The 12,037-nt window shown below is 37.3% G+C and overlaps 1 long non-coding RNA gene across 2 annotated transcripts in view; it reads right to left on the reverse strand.

The window, feature by feature from the left end:
• LOC109304992 overlaps positions 1–10,343 on the reverse strand; it is a 52,492-nt gene extending 42,149 nt beyond the window's left edge. Inside the window, exon 1 of one of the 2 annotated variants that reach the window (XR_002099528.1) lies at positions 10,276–10,343. This is a non-coding gene — a long non-coding RNA (uncharacterized LOC109304992). The remainder of the gene's footprint in view (positions 1–10,275) is intronic. The other variant, XR_002099529.1, reaches the window with a different exon arrangement.
• Positions 10,344–12,037: the final 1,694 nt, after the last annotated feature.

Here is a 12,037-nt window from a genome sequence, read left to right on the forward strand (position 1 = left end):
CCCCTAAGCATGCAGTCCCCTGCTGTCCCCTCCTGGATGTGTGCCAGAATTATTTTCTCAAACAGCTTGCCTAGGATTGAGGTAAGACTAAGTGGCCTATAGTTTCCCGGGTCCTCCTTCCTCCCTTTTTTGAAGATTGGAACCACATTGGCCCTGTTCCAGTCCTCCAGCAGCTCTCCAGTGCACCACGAGTGCTCGTAAAGCCGTGCCAGGGGACCTGCAATGACCTCGGCCAGTTCCTTTAGAACTCTAGGGTGGAGGTCTTCTCCAGCCTCCACTCCACCTGCAGCTCCACTCCCAGTTTTCCTCTCCCCACATACCTCTCGGCTCCCCTGTAATCTCCTTGCTTTAGCTCCAGCCTCTGGGCTTCTCCCTGGCATTGCTCCTTTGCTTTGCTGACTTTCTGCTTTCAATTAACACCAATTAACCTTAAGTAACCCCAACTTCCCTCCAGCCTGATGGTTCTAATCCTGGCACCAGCAACTTTCATCTCAGTCTCCACCAGCAGTAACATAAAGTAACCCCAAGCCTTAGAACCTCAGCCCAGTTCTCTCTAGTCTACCAGTTCTAATCCTGGTCCCGGAAACTTTCACCCCCTACACTTTCACTCTCTCTCTTACCTTAACCTTCCCGTAGGTATCCCAAGTACACCAAGCACATACATACACATCACAACACTGAAGTTAGGAACTCACCTGTGTAGGTGAGTGGTATGTATGTGAACTGATTGTATGTCACTGTGTGCTTGATATATGAATTAGTGATCCATGTATGTGTATTGGGTGTGCAGGTATTGGTAATTGATTCTGGTCTAATTTCTTTTGGTCTGTATAGTGTGTGTAAGTGCTTGAACTGGTGATAGGTATGCATTTGCCTAGGCTGGTAATTTTGGATGTGTTTGTGCCTGAATTGGTAGTGTGTGTGCACATGCCTGGTGGGGGTGCATGCACCTAAAATGTGTGTATGTGTCTAGTGTGTGTGTATATACCTAATTGATTTTTGAGTGTGTGCCTGTGCAATTGTACACCACGCCCTCCTGTCTAACAGCGCAATATTGAGATCCTGAGAGTTGGCCTGACCCCACAGGGCAACAAACTGAGCAGTAAACATTTTGTGTAGATGCACTCACTAAGGCCATTTACATGTACCCCAAATATGTTTCATGTTAGAAAGTATGTGATCTGACCAGGGTTAATCTTAGAAGCCTTAATATGTTCTCGATCATGATGCATTTCCTGTAATGCTTAGATACTATCTAGATAGTGTTTATATCCCGTATTAAATATGAATGAATAGACTCAAGTTATCATTAAGTATTTTATGAGCATGTTCAGAGGCCTTTATCAGACTTGATATCCCCTGGTTATAGGTGCTGTACAAATGTGTTCTTAGGCATTTTCCCATCTGAAGCTAGTTATAGAAGTGGGACCACAAAGCTGTCAGAATTTGTTCTCATAATTTTCAGTTACTAATCTTGCAGCTCACTTATGAATCAGATATGGCATGTCTCTCGGGCGGTGTGTAATTCACTAAATATGAGTATGCAATGAATAATAATCCGTAAATTGTACTTAGAGAACATCTCCTCTTTGGAGGTCTTCCACTGCTTCTTAGATAGGATATTTTTATTCAATTAATTAGAACAGTGTATATTATTGTTAATTATTAATGGTTTACATTTGTCATAAATACTGGCTTGGGATGACTATTCAGATTAGATTGCATATGTCAGGGGCATAATCTTTATCTAATAAACAATGAATCCTCTCATTATTATGAGCAGTATAGACAAACCTTCTGTCGTGGTGCTATCATACTTTGCTGTTTCTAATAGAGAGGCAATTTTTCTTTCCCATGTATTCCTGTAAATGAAGAAAGAATGACATCAAAGTAAATAATTTTATGGCTGATTTCCCTGAAAAACTTCTCTGGAATCTGCTGATGGCTTGAAAATAATAAAAAAAACTGAGAGAGATTGAATAGGATAAGTAATAAGAACCATGGTGAGCAGACATCCTGAAGATAAATCTACCGCAGTACATAAAGCTTCAACTGAACTTGTTGAATCAGACCTCGCTTAAAGCACTGGATCCCAGAGTGCAATTTGCAATGATGCCAACTTGGTAGAAATTGCTTTTCTATAACGCACTTTACAGTGTTTGCTTAATTAATTGTTAAGTCTAATATCCTGGGGTAACAATCCATAACTACATATATATGTATGTATGTATGTATATTTATACATACATATATACATACATACATACATACATACATACACACATATATATATTTGTTTGTTTATGTATATAGACAGAAACCACAGCTGTCATTTACAATCATACCATAATCACCCAGATATCTGAAGCCTTCAAGAGTATGAGTGCCATTTGCAAGTGTTATTTTCCTTTGTTTTTTTGTATGTCACTGTTGTCTACTACTGTTCATACCACTGTCATCAGCTCAAGATAAGCCTGGTTCCACATCATGATACCAGACACTTTTGAGCTGTTGAAGGTTCACAATTCCAAATCTAGCTCTTAATGCTGCAAATAAACATGTGACCTACAGAATAGATCTTCTCATACCCTGGGAGTGGATACTCCAACTGAAGGATGTTACTAAGAGGATGCCCTGCTGAATCAGAAAATGGCTTGGGGTGAATTTCTAGCCCCAGTCAATAGGAGCTTAACTTTAACTCAGTGGGAGTTAGAGTGGGATCAGGACTTCGCTCCTAGAGAACTATAAGTTAATTCCTACTCAGGGTTCAGAGCAGGAAGGGGAGACTCTTTTACCTATGAGATAATTTGTTACAGCTGTGTCTTTTTAGGTTTAGCTCCATAAAAACAGACTGGCTGCACTCATGATAGAGTTGCATAGCTAAGTTAAAAGAGGAAATGGGAGAGTAGACTTCTTTGGCTTATGTTGTCTTTGTGAGTTTGTTAATTATAATAGTGCATGAAGGAAAAACAGCTAGAGATTTTAGCTAAGTGGGTGTCGGTCTGAGTTAACTAAGACCTTCTGCATAGCAGCCAGAGGAGGATGACTTGTCTTCAAATCTGGGTTTTCTGTGAACTATTTCATCATTGCTCCCTGTTGCTCCAGAACTTTAAATCCATATACCCCCTGCCTCTCTCCAGCTGAGTTTTCAAACCACTAGGACATAGCATCATGCTACCTGTTTACGCTCTGCCTATTCCTAGACATCAGCAAGAAAGCAGTCCACTGGAGAAATTTCTAAAGAACAAATTAAAGACATGAAGGGAATCTTATGCAGTCCTGCTCAACTATGGGACCTGGCTGTGAGGCAGAAGTTGCAAGACAAAATAGGAGGGAAGTTGGATTTTTTTACTATTTGCAGTGTGGTGGTGCTCAAAGGCTCATACTTATTGAATAAGGAATTGCACATACAGGTGACAAAGAGATGGTCTGGGAAACATCAAAAGAATTGCATTTGGGGAAAGAAGCTACAGGAACTGTTATCATTGCAAATTAAGCTTTTATTTTATAATAACCTTTTCTTGTTTTTTATTTAGTTATTATTTGTATTGATTTATTTTGCTTTTCACAATTTTTCTAATCCCTCAGGGGGGTTTACTGCTTTAAGAGGTGATCATATTGGTAGGAATCAGAGTGACAATATGGAATGCTGGAATAAACGGTATGCAAAATGGAATATCATACAACAAGCTGTGAGCAGAGATGCAGAAGTTTCATTTCCTTAGTGAAAAGCAATGTCTTCTCTGTTGAAAATTGATTTCCCTTACAGCCAAATCTAAAAAAGGGCATCAGGGGAAAAAAAAAGAATCCTTCTTTAGTCAAGTAAATTTTGCTACTTTTGCTTTACATGAGAAGTTTGGGAATTTCATTCTTTTAGAAAATGCTATTAAGTTAGGGAATGTATTTTTAAAAGTGCAGAGGAGGCAAAACCAAGAAAAGATTAAAAAAATGTAGGACTCAGACTCAACCCAACCCATTAGATATGGCTCAGCAACATGCAGTGTATTAATTCAACAGCACAGAGTTGTTAAACCTGATTAAAGAACAGGCTGACAGATTAACTTCAACCATCTTAACATTGCAGATGAAAGGAAAGTCCTCCATTGCAATCCTTAGATAGGGAAGAGTAGTTAGGACTATTCTGGATTTAATTTTCCAACATTTACTCTAGGAATAAATAGATTTTAGGGTATAAATAAGAAGAATCCAGCTTTACACTTTATAACCTGCAAAATCTCTTGCTCTAAATATAGATTTAATCTATCTGCAGTCTACTAAGGGGCTAATAAAAACATTAATTTAAATATATAAATGGTACACGACCAATTTCAAACCATTTAAAAATATTTTCCTTCTTTTTACCTAATTTATAGCTTGTAAAGAGAGCTTTATTTTTCTACATAAGGAGATTAGACATTTCTGTTTTCAAAAGGTTTTCATTTTATTTCTTTACTATAGATACAAAGTAAGATACCTTTTTGGTAGAATGAAATAAGGAAATTATTCTGCCATGAAATAATATATATGCTTAATATTTTAAACATATTTTTACAAGTGGATTTTTTCCTACTTTAGTAAAAATGTTTTCTACTGTTGGGCTGTTTAATTTGTAATGTTGGATGTGAGTCAGTTGGGATGAAATGCTGTCTGCAGTCAAGCAGTTGGGATAGATGCCCTCATTTCGTTTGATTTTATGGGCTTTTGCCTCTCACATTGCTGGCTGCTGGCATACACAAATTAAAATGCTTCCTTGGACAGTGATGGTAGCAAAAGAAAACAGCTTTATCTGATTTTTTAAAAACTGGATATAAAGGAATGAGAACGCTTCAGGAATAATTTAAGGTGGGCTCCCAGACAATCGCCATACCACTGGAAAAGACTCAGGAGATGGTTGGGCCACTTTTCTAGGGTGAGTCACTCATTACAGAAGTAATGTCAGTTGACAGAGGACTGGATCAGTTAAATCAAACCCTGCCAAAGTTTATTGACAGTGCATGCAGAGTGGTGTTAAGCAAGTAATTTATAGCAAATAATTTACTCTACACATTTTGCCTCTTTCTCCATTTAGGGCATACTCATGATACGACCGTGACTTCCTTGAATATATTTGTTATTGACTTAATAGCTGAGTGTCATTGGACAAAAAAAAAAAGGGGGGGATGGGGGTGGAGGGGGTTATGCTCAGTGGATAGACCACAAATAATGTTAGTTTGTTACTGGTCACACAAGTCACATTACATTTTTCTGTTCCCTGTTTGAACTTTGCCTTTATAACAAGGAAGAGGGGTTGAAGAGAACAGCGAAGTTTTGAATCTCTCAGGATGAAAAATCTATTCTGGGATTATACCACCTAAATAGGATAATGTATTAGTGAACAATTCATGCATTTTCCCCTTTAGAGTCTTTTGGACTTTTACAACACTTTTAACTTCTGACTAAAAACAGTCCAGGTTGATTTGTTTTTGAGTTTTAGATAATGATTCATAGTGTTTATTTTGTCCCATCCATATAAACTTTATTCATTTTAGATAACATTTTAGATATATTTCTCATGTATATTCAGTGGGACTATTACATTTTACATTTTCTTCAGTTCCTTGCAATTATTGTTGTGTATGTTTTGGGTATCGGTGCAGTTGTTCTGAATGGCAGCAACATCCTAAGGGGAGTCAGCCTAACTGTCATTAAAGCCAATTCTCCCTTTCCCTTTCTTGATAATTCCTAAGTAGATTTATACCCAGTGTTGCCTTATAAATGGTCAGCAAAGTATTTCATTATGATGATTATTTTTTATTTCTACTCTTTCCCTGTCACTGCAGTCAAGCTACAAGTCTTTGCACAAGACGGTATATTCTGAGCTGAATTAAAAAGATGCTTGCATATCTCCAAGGAAGCAGGCATCTCAACCTGCACAAAGGAAGTTATTCCAGACTTAGCTCAGAGATTCTATTCATAGCCTTATGTGAGCTCTAATTTACAGTTCTTTGCATGGGAAACAGAGGTCAAGTCTTAGATTCCATAGTCACAGGACTTATTAACCATTTTACTGTAGTCTAATCCCACATTGCTTACAGGCTGGCTTTGGGAACTGCTATTATCCAGCCGTGTCATCCTACTGCAGCCAGATGCACTGGAGTTTTGCTATCTACCCAGGCCAGTATGTTAAGGAGGAAAGCGAGCCACCCATGCTTATAACAATCTGTTCTCTACAGTATTTGCCCTTTGCTCCATCATTCAGCTCATGTCTCCTTCAACAAGTACGTGTCTGGCATATTAAAGGCATATTATAACCTATATTTTAAATCTGCAAAATCACAAAAAAACAGCACTCATCTTTAAACTATGTTACAAAGATGCAAAAATTAAGTTCATGGTGACAATAATGGAAGAAGCAATATAAAATGATGTGGGGATTACCTATTATATATTGCTTTGTTCCTCCTTAAAGAAAAGTCTCAGCAAATTAGGTAGGGATTAAACCCTGTGATTCCATTGCAAATTAATAGCTTTTTAAGCAATTATTTTAATAATTTATTGATGCTGAGATTTTTAATTTTTCTCATTTCCTGAACCATGCTATAGAATACCACAATAGGGATATAATTTTCCATTAAATTTTATCTTCTGGTTCAAAAATCTAGAAATTTAAAATCTAGAGGAACATGATACAACACTTCTTACATTGGATTGTTTAATGTTTGCTATTTCTAATCATGCCGGTCAAATGTACCACTCTGGAAGTTTTACAACTGTTTCTAAAATCAGTTTCCAGTGTAATAAGACTAGTTTTGGACATGAGTGAGGCAAATTTTGATCTAAAATCAGTAAAGTACATGACAGTTGATGTCTTTTTGAATTATGGAGGAAACTATTGACTCTGTGGGATTTTATCTATAATAGTATAGTTTCATAGTATCATAGTGCTTAGGGTTGGAAGGGACCTAAACAGATCATCAGATCCTACCCTCTGCCCCGGGCAGGAATGGGTGCCGTGGTCATATCACCCCAGCCAAATATCTGTCCAGCCTCCTCTTGAAGACCCCCAAGGTAGGAGAGAGCACCACCTCACTTGGGAGCCCATTCCAGAGCCTGGCAGCCCTAACTGTAAAGTGAGTATGAATCACTTTTCATTTTATTATGCTTTTTGTTTCAGCCATGAACAGGAGCTTTTGTTTTAAACATCAGTTATAGCCTAACTTTTCTTGTGCTTTGAGATTTTTATGCAGTAGAATTACTAGTCAACATGAGAATGGTCTAAAGTGAAATACACAGTAAGTAGTCTAGCTTTCTATTCTGCTCAACTTCAGAATAAATAATGAGTTGCTAATCTGTGTGTGGTCAGTCTCATATTCCTGTTGTTAATAATCATACTTGCAGCACTAAACAATTACTGTACCTAGTAATATATCAACTCACCAAGTGAATGTGAGTCGGTGAAGCCGCTGACAATTTTATCTAAAGTGCCCTCCCCCACTAATTCAGTGGAGCCTAACACTTCAAAATAAAGGTTAGCAATTCAAACATTGCCAGTCATCTTTGATTGGTTTCCACTCTGAGTTCCATTTATCAGGGCTAGCTGCTGAAATGATCTCTGTATTTTCAAACTCTGTCTAATTTGTTTCACTGCAGTCAGTAAAAAGGAGACAATCATGTCTCTCTCTTCTCTTTGTTTTCCATTTCTTGCCCTCTCCAAACTCTATGTTCAGTAGTTACGGTTCACAATATCAGAACAGACAGAAAACTATTTAATTATTATCATTTATGTCTTGTCAATTATTATAATCAGCATTTGTAATATACTCACACTTTAATATGTTCCTTTAAGCTAGTGTAGCTCCACTGGTGTAGCTTAATGGAGCACTTTTTTCAAATGAATAAGGTTGGTATCCTCTAACCAAACCACAAGGAGATGTCACTGTCAAAAGATTTACACAATAAGTTTTGCCTGTCTACCCGTAGGCAGATCTAGGAAGTGGGGATTGGACACCTTTTAGCACAGTGTGCTTCTAGCACAGAGGCTTTGTAAAACTGTTTAAAAATGAAAGTTAATGCATGTCTTGAGTTGATGAGAAAACAGGTAAGAATATAGAGATAATCAAGATAATAATAATATAGAGCTGGTATAAAACTGGTCACTACTGCAGTAGTTTAGATCGGGGTTGGCAAGTTTTAGTTCACGGGCCAGATTCAGCCTGTGAAAAAACTGGATTCAGCCTGCGACAGCTTGGGAAATTAGCAGCATGCTACAGCCCGGCCACTAGAGGAGGTGTCCCCAAGGTCCTACTACCTGCTATTCCCACTGAAGCATCTGCTGATTGCTAGGAGAGGGAGGGAGGAGGTGGGGGCAAGAGTGTGGAGATTTGCAGCCCAAGGCAGGGGGATTGTGTGCAAGAAGAAGCACACAGAATCAGTACCAAAGGTTGTCAACCCCTGTTTTAGACAAGACTGGAATCATCTGTTAGCTGAAAAGCTTGCCTAAGTGGATGGTATACTGCTGTTTGCTTCTGTCCAGTTCATTTGATCCATATTCATGGCATAGCTAAGGGCATGCTCCTGCTCTGTTTTAAATTAGTGGGAGTTTTGCTATATTCTTCAGCAAGGAAGGTTAGGGCTTAACTTTTCCACGTTAATGGTATGTGCATCCACAGCCATCTACTGCTCCACATTTTCTCGCTGTGTTCCTTCAGTTTCTCCTCAAGATAGTCAACCCCAGGCTTTCAGTGCTTTGAGGTCACAGCAAAGTCACAAAAGTGCATTACTGCCAGAGTTAATTAAAGTTTAAAAGGAAATATATAAAGCACTCATATGCCCTAAACTCTTGCCGAGTACAGCTTTTCCCCTCAGGGTCTGTTTTCTTTCACAACGGTCTTTAGCCCTTGTCTTGGGCTCAGCTTCTAGGTCTCTTCAATTCCTATGAGTCAATTCTTAGACAATCATAAGACTGAAATGTGGGGGAATGTCCATGTCCAATCTCCTCTAACCCAGATTGCTTTTTCTTTCTTTTTTACAATCTTTAGTAATGTAATCTACCTGGCATCCTCCACAGCTTAATATATCTTACATTTTGATATAGCCTTCCTTTTGACTGTATATAGGCAATTCCTGCAGTGGAAGTAAAACAAAACAAACCTATTTTTAGGCAACTGTTAGACATCAATAGGTCTCCATCAGTCACTCCTCCCCTTTGTATGCTGGTGCCAGAGCATCAGTTTTGTTACACTGCTTCTTAGCCAAAAAATTCCTGGCCCATTGGCTTTTAACGCTCTGTCCTTAGAATTACAAAAGGTGTTCAAGTTTTGGTTTCATCAAATAACTGCAACTTCCAATATCTTTGTAAAGGAAACACAAAACTATCTTTCTCTCCCTGTGTGTGATGAAATCTTCTGGGTTTTTTTAGCTTTCTTTAGGCTTGAAAGTGACGTTCAGAATCAGCAGGTTGGGTAGGCAATGGCATCCACTGCAGAATTTTGTAAGGTCAACAGCAAGACTTGAAGTCTCCCTTGTAGAAAAGTAGGGGTGGAATTAAATCATTGATTACCATAGAGCGATAGTGAATCCTTTATTCCAACTGAATTATAACCTGACTGGACAGCTAAAGGTAGATTTGTTAAGTCTGAAATGCATGGCTGAATAAAGTGTGACTATAAAGATGGAACATTTTTTCATATATGTATTAAAGGTAAATCTCCAAATTCTTGCATTGTATTGCTCTCAGATTCCTAATAAAGGCAGGGAGGTGGAAAGAATGTAGAGGGATGGAGTGACTGACTTAAGAAGAAAGATTCAAGGAACTAAATATTTATAGCTTTAACCACCTGTAAGTTCCTTAAGAGCATAAACATGAAGAAGGACATGGCATTCTTTCAGTAGGCCAAGAGGGTACAATTAGAAGTTATAATACTGAACACTAACAAGAATAACAAAGAGTTATTATCTTGCTGTAGCAGTTTCCACCCAAAGATCTAAAATACCTTTATAAACATTAATGAATTAAGCCTTACAGCATCAATGTGAAGAAGTTAAAAATAGCCATCTTCACTTTTACAGCTGGGAAAAATATAGGCATTTTGAGATTTGTTCAAGGTCACTCACTAAGTCTTTAGAAAAGCCAGGAATAGAACTCAGATTTTTGACGTATCCCTGGCATTGAAGTAATAGAATGAAAGTAAGTGAAGGAAACCTTAGGCAAAAATAATAAACAATTTTCTAAATTTTTCAACTGTGAGATCTATCTGTGCAATAATCTTTAGAAGGAATTAGTATAAGGCTCATCACCTGATTTCTTTAAAGCTGGTGCAGTCAGCATCCTGGAGAGTGCCTTGTAGAAAGTTATCCTGCATCAGCAGCCTCTTATTTTAGATTATTTGTCAGACTCAAGAAATTTACACAACTAAATAAATAACACTTTTACCAAGACTGTAAATTTGTCTCTAAGCTTGTATGACATGAAACTGCTTGAGCTTTATTGCCTTGCTTTACTGTGATGTCTTCAGAACTTGCAGTTCAGTGATACTTGTTATTGTACCTATCCTTTTACTATTTCATCTTAAAGGTGTTCAAAATAGTTAATTAATATGAGGCCAAAAGAAATCATGATTAGATTTTGTGCGTGTATGTGTGTGCGCCATACCATTTGACTATTCTACAGTAGGCCTAATTTCCTTGGCTCCCAATTCCAGAGAACCATCAGGCAAAACAGCAATTAATGTTAGTGAGAGTTTTTGTTTGTAGAATAAAATTATATGTCCATAGTTTTCTCTATTTACATGTTGTTTTCTGACAGTCAAAAAAGAAAGTAGTCTGAGGTTCTTTAAGAGGTATTATATACTATAAGTGCCATTGTGTACCATGATAACTAGTTGAGGATCATTTATTAAATGAGATAATCCATGATAGCACATCATACATGTATAATCTATTAATAAAATAAAACTAATTATCAGATATTATAATATTATTAGATTTTATAATAAACATATATAAATTAGAGTTTATAGATTAGACAATTGTGTCTTGGTTGAGAAGTGTGATCAACTGGCATGTAGCTTGGAGCATTTTATATTACACTGTTGGTTATTTAAAAAAAACCCATCAAGTTTTTTTTTCTCAAGTACCTGTCATAATGTAGTACTATAACTGTTCAATAATAAAGGAACTTTCAGTTCTTACCGTGATTCATACCATACCATAATTTTGATCTGAGTTACACCTGTGCTAATGCATTTACTTCAGTGGGGTTACAATGGCATAAGTGGAGGTTAAATATGTGGTTAATACTTTTTATACATTGGAACAAATGGGTGATGACACATGAAAGTGCCAAATGGGCATCTGAATACCCTTGTCAAAATGTACTTACAGTTCTGCCACTCATGTGTTATAATAATGTTAACCTCTAAACTGAGAAATTGTATGATGCATTTAAAGCCAGCCATGGTACAGCCACAGTACAATATCCTTTGGATGAAAACAAAGACCCACAATTTCTCTAGTCAGTCCATAATTTAGGAGTGACCTTGAATTCCTTGCTCAGGCTTAGATCTCATATAGCAGCATCCATGATTAATGTTTTCTATCGTCTCCAGATACTCTAGTCTAGCCCAAGTTATACATGTCTTCATCACATCTCCCATTATGCCAGGGTATGAAGCATTTAGAACTTAGAAAATGCCAAACGGTACAAAATACTGCAGTTTTTCTCCCCAGAAACTCTGGCAAACCTGAACACTTTATATTTGCCCTCTCCTTTTTACACTGACTTTCCAAAGAATTTCAAACAAAGTTCAAGGTCTTAGTCCTTATTTTCAAGGAGTACCAATGGTGTCTGCCCACAATATCTAAAATATCACTTACAGTGATTTAAGACATTAAATGTATTTACTTAAATCTAAGATGACCCAGAATTTATGATACCCCCTAATAATTAGATTCTACACATGGAAAAATTTAAAAATTGTTATAATTTTCCAGGTATAGAATCTAAGTATTGGAGGGTTGCCTTGAATTCATCTCCTTCCTAGTACTACAACAGGGAAAG

Source organism: Gavialis gangeticus, unplaced genomic scaffold (genome assembly GCF_001723915.1).
Source record: "Gavialis gangeticus isolate Ggan-Ray unplaced genomic scaffold, GavGan_comp1, whole genome shotgun sequence".
NCBI lineage: Eukaryota > Metazoa > Chordata > Crocodylia > Gavialidae > Gavialis > Gavialis gangeticus.